At 29.2% G+C, this 5120-nt stretch overlaps 1 pseudogene across 1 annotated transcript; it reads left to right on the top strand.

Moving 5' to 3' along the window:
• Positions 1 to 227: 227 nt before the first annotated feature.
• LOC143257715 (phosphatidylinositol N-acetylglucosaminyltransferase subunit A pseudogene) lies at positions 228 to 4997 on the top strand (annotated as a pseudogene). The gene is made up of 4 exons (XR_013031987.1): positions 228 to 471; positions 1317 to 1491; positions 3081 to 3237; positions 4872 to 4997. The product of XR_013031987.1 is annotated as a phosphatidylinositol N-acetylglucosaminyltransferase subunit A pseudogene (transcript).
• The last annotated feature ends 123 nt before the right edge of the window (positions 4998 to 5120 follow it).

The raw sequence follows: 5120 nt of genomic DNA, 5'->3' as shown, positions 1-5120 counted from the left end.
TTTAATCACTAGTTATGAGTCAAATCACAAATACTTGTTTTGTAGTGCAGAACTACACAATGGATTATTTACACTCTGATCAACCTGAAGAATCGAACCACGAATTTTATAACTATAAGGTTGTAAATTACTGCTGAGTCACCGCGAAGTAAATCATGATAAAAGAAATACGTTCACAAAACTATACTTAACTTCTATGCGATACAATTTTTGGAATTTGTTTATTTCCCCAGATGGCACCACGAACTTTTAAATAAGAAATGATAATGGATTTAAACTATTTTAACTAAGTGTTTGAGTATGCAATTTGTTAATTCATTTAAAAATAAAATATTATTTATATAGCTGGAAACTTTAAATTATTCTTCAATTTGTTACTAAACATCAAGCATGAGAAGTTCTCTATAAGCTTCATATTTCATGAAACAAAAGTGAAATTATGAAGTTATGTTAGGCTTAATAATAGTTGAGGTTTGTTGAATTCTTATAGCTCAAGTAGTTACTAATGCTACTATTACTAAATAAGATAACGTGTGAATACTTTTAACATTTGCCAATTTCGATACGTATCTATACCTTTTAGACATTGTTAAAACAATGAATTGTATAATCTTGACTATTGGATAAAGTACTTCCTCTGTGTATAAACATATAGTAACAAGTAAGTATACATATAATACACATGGTAGATAAGTTTAAGAGATATAATAGTAATAATATCAAATATTAGTGAGTGAATGCTTGCATTATCGTTTCTTTCTACATTTATTCTGACATGGCATACTCGGGCACCTATTAATCATTGAATGTGCAACAGCTGTTCCTTTTAAATATCTTCCTTGTAATTCGTTTACTGTATGAAACTGAAGAGAAAGGAATACGTTTTTTTGCAAAAATTCTAGGGAATAAACCAGTATTCCAAGAATTTTCTCTACTATTCTTTATGTTATTTAAATTTTTCATCCCTACAACAATAATGGTATTATTAGTATGATAACTTTGACATAAATTTTCAAAATGTTAACAGCCTGAATGAACATTAGGCTTTGCATATTGAATTAATTTTACATTTAATTTTCAGAATAACAACCATTTTGAACTATGACCCTTTAGAATATTTGGCTGTAATTGATTTCAAAATTTGACCCATAGACAATTTCAAAGATAGCATTCTAATTATTAGGCTAGAATATATTGATTGTATTTTAATATTTCTAAACTTTACTTAACTCAGTGAACATATTAAAGGCCTTTTAAATTCAAATTTCTTACTTGTTGATCTTAATTTGTACTTTGTCTGCTTTTTTTTTATACAGATGTTGAACAGTATCCATTAAGTGCACATTAAAATATATAGCATTCTGAACTGATAGCTTCTGGTGTTATTAACAAATGAAAAACATTTTTGAAAATTGAAATGTTATTAGAGAAACAAGATTATAAAAACAGGAAAATGGTTAAAAAGAAGCAGATTAGGAGACATTCTATATGGTAAGACAATTGTTTGGTATATACAATAAAATTATATTTAGTTTTCATTTGCCTGAATAAAGTTTTTTTAATTTTAATAGTTATTAAAATATTTAACATATTGGTGCTTGTTGTGTGCCTGCAGTAAATTATGCTTTGATTATTTAAAAGTTTAAATAAATATGAGCAAAAAACACTGGCAAGGTAAGAACCAGATCAAACCAAAAAATTAACATTGCCGAACCTAAGTTATATGTTTGGTTAGAAATATCTGCAAGTGCAAACCTTTTAAATGAAAATTGGCTGAATCATAGAAAACAAATGTTGACAGTGAGTCAGTTCTTTACCAAATAACCACATTTTTTTAAAACATCAGTAATACATATTGGTGTATAAGAATACACATTAACACTATAAATAAACAACCTTATAACACCAAAATGTATTTAATTAGACCCTCAGCATTTCACCTTACAGCTTCTTTCGGAGTGTTCACTAAAATAGTTTCAACTTGTTTATTTCTAACATTAACTTCTGTTTTTTTAACTACACCAGTGATTAGGTGAGCTTATTTCAAGAGTCTTGTTCCTAACATTTGCTGTTGCTACTGAGGTTATTTTTGAAAGACAATGCTGTAGATGTGCTGTTCTTTACAGGGTCATGGATAGTTTTACTGACTAAACAAGAATATGGCAAAATTAGTTTCACTGTTGGTTGTCATAATCATAATGCTCAAAACATTTCAAGCACTTTCATAAGGTACAGCTTTCCATCTTCATTAATGAACTGGAAAAGTCTGACTTTTGAAACACTTTAAGTAAGCAAAATTATCCTTTCCAATTATGACTTTCTGATTATTCCAGTTCTTCAAGTCTTTTGTGAGAACAGACAATTACTTTAATGTAAGTGGTTAATTAGTGTGATGATTACTTGATTAGTAAATTCCATTAATTGCTGGGCTCTGAAAATAATGCACTTTTTGTCCTTAAAGTAACATAATTATTCAAGGGCTATGTTTAATATTTAATCTTATGTTTGTATCCCTTAGTTAAGAATTGTTATGTACCATTATTCTTCAGCCATTACATTTTGAATGCTCATAACTCCTTATATGTCACTGTATAATTATAAAAGAACCTAGACAAATATTATAAGTTACAGCTTTTACAGTAAGTAAAATTTGTTGTAAAACATGTATGATGTGTCTGTTGCTGATGCAATCATTTTCAAATATGTGAGAAGAGAATGACTGGACCACTGAGTAAAACATTGTACCCGTCCTAAAACAAATCATACTCTAAAAGCCATAACTCATAATTAAACAGTAAATAAACTCAGAATGAAACTGTTAACCTATGCAATATTTTGTAAGTTTTAAATTATTTATAGAATGTTTACCAATATAAATTAAATTTCAAAAAACTCAAATACTATTTCAAACACTCCATGATTGGATTTGTAGAGCGAGTGCACCCAGAACTTGAATTATTTTTAGTTGATATTTCAGATGTCGGGTATGATTATGCATGCTCTGCATTAGGCCCACAGCTTTAATAAACTGGAGTAAATGAATGTGTGGTATACAGATATTTTATATCAATCATTTCTAGCATGGTATCCGACTTTTTCTATCCGAACATGGGAGGTGTGGAAAGTCACATTTACCAACTGTCCCAGTGTCTTCTGGCTAAAGGACACAAAGTAATTGTCATCACACATGCCTATGGCAATAGAAAGGGTATTAGATACATGACCTCAGGTTTGAAAGTAAGTTTTGTTTAGATAATGTGCTTTAAAATAAACTATAAATACATGGAACATGTATTTGTGTTTAAGTATTTTATTCATGAAATAAATGTATGCTTTGTTCAATATAAAGAGGATTGATTATGCTATATTTAAACAAGTAAATATTCAAATAACCAAGTCACATGACCGCTAAACTAATTTCAGTTAGATGATTGTTTTCATAACATTAATTTATTAGCATATGAGACACTATGAGTCCACTGCCTATGGGTAATCAGTTTAACTGCCTAGCTGTAGCAGTCATTCACTTGCAAACATTGTAAACGTCATCCCAAATGGTAAACGCATCCTTTCTCTTTCTTTTTGTTTTTGAGGCATCTTTAAAATTAGTTGTTAAAAGAATGTTTTGAATGATATAAACCTTTTATTAAAACTTTAATACTTTCTTACAAAAACAAATCAGTGGGTATCAATGGTATTTGAAAACAGCTACTAAAGATTGCAGAACATGCTATTAAAATAAATTTGATGTGGGGTTTAATTGAAAACAGTTTTTTTAAATTATGATAGTTGTGTTTATTGCATCAAGAGATGAAATTAATTCTAAGTTCATTAAGTTTTATATTGATGACAGTTTCTCAATATATAAATAAAGCTTTCCTCAGTTCATTTTGACTAAAAGAAAGAAAAGTAACTCTAGGTGCATGATACATCATATTGTTTTACTCTAGGTGCATGATACATCATATTGTTTTACTCTAGGTGCATGATACATCATATTGTTTTACTCTAGGTGCATGATACATCATATTGTTTTACTCTAGGTGCACTCTAGGTGCATGATACATCATATTGTTTTACTCTAGGTGCATGATACATCATATTGGTGCATGATTATTGTTTTACTCTAGGTGCATGATACATCATATTGTTTTACTCTAGGTGCATGATACATCATATTGTTTTACTCTAGGTGCATGATACATCATATTGTTTTACTCTAGGTGCATGATACATCATATTGTTTTACTCTAGGTGCATGATACATCATATTGTTTAAGGAAAGAAAAAGTGATTCTTGTAGGCAGAATCTGTCTTTCTGTATCTAGGAACACATTCTCTCATTCTTAGCCATGATTCTGTTAATCTGAATCTTTGTGTGATAGGTGTTGTTGTGTATGTACTTAAAAAAAAGAAGAAAATTTAACATTTATAGACTATCAATGCAGAAATGACTTTATCTATAATCAATAAATCAAAAAATTACAAATTTCTTTACAAATCATTGAATAACAGTGATTCTGCATGTTGGTATAATGTGTTAAGAACTGACTGAAAAATGTGGGTGAAATTACTCTTTATTTCTATGAAGAATACATAGAAAACATTAGCAGTAAATTGTGAGATTAAATCCAGTATTGGAGGTATTTTTGTACTTTTTTTGTGTGTTATTAGAAATGTGGTAACCAACAACTGTTTGTAGGCCCACAAACAGTCTGTGTATAAATAACAAAATATGTTTTTTGAATTTGGCAAATTAACAGCATAATTCTAGATGTCTTTTAAGCTAAATGATATTTCACAGAAAAAAAATGAAGAAATTTTGGTTTTAACTCTGGTTTTGTGATGTCAAATAAGTTTTGTTTTTCCAGGTTTACTACCTTCCGCTTTTGGTAATCTACAACCAGTGCACACTGCCCACATTATTTTCGACGCTTCCTTTACTACATAACATTTTATATGAGAGAAAGTCACCGTGGTACATGGCCATTCTGTGAGTTTCTTAAGGTTATTCAAAACGTTCACAGTAACTGCATTTCACGTGACTTTTTTTCAAAAGTAAAATCATAACAAGTACTTTTAATGAAAGAAATTAAAAAGGGATTGCAGAACTATAAGAT

Source organism: Tachypleus tridentatus, chromosome 7, assembly GCF_004210375.1.
Source record: "Tachypleus tridentatus isolate NWPU-2018 chromosome 7, ASM421037v1, whole genome shotgun sequence".
Classification (NCBI taxonomy): Eukaryota; Metazoa; Arthropoda; class Merostomata; order Xiphosura; family Limulidae; genus Tachypleus; species Tachypleus tridentatus.
This window is presented reverse-complemented; position numbering and strand designations above follow the sequence as displayed.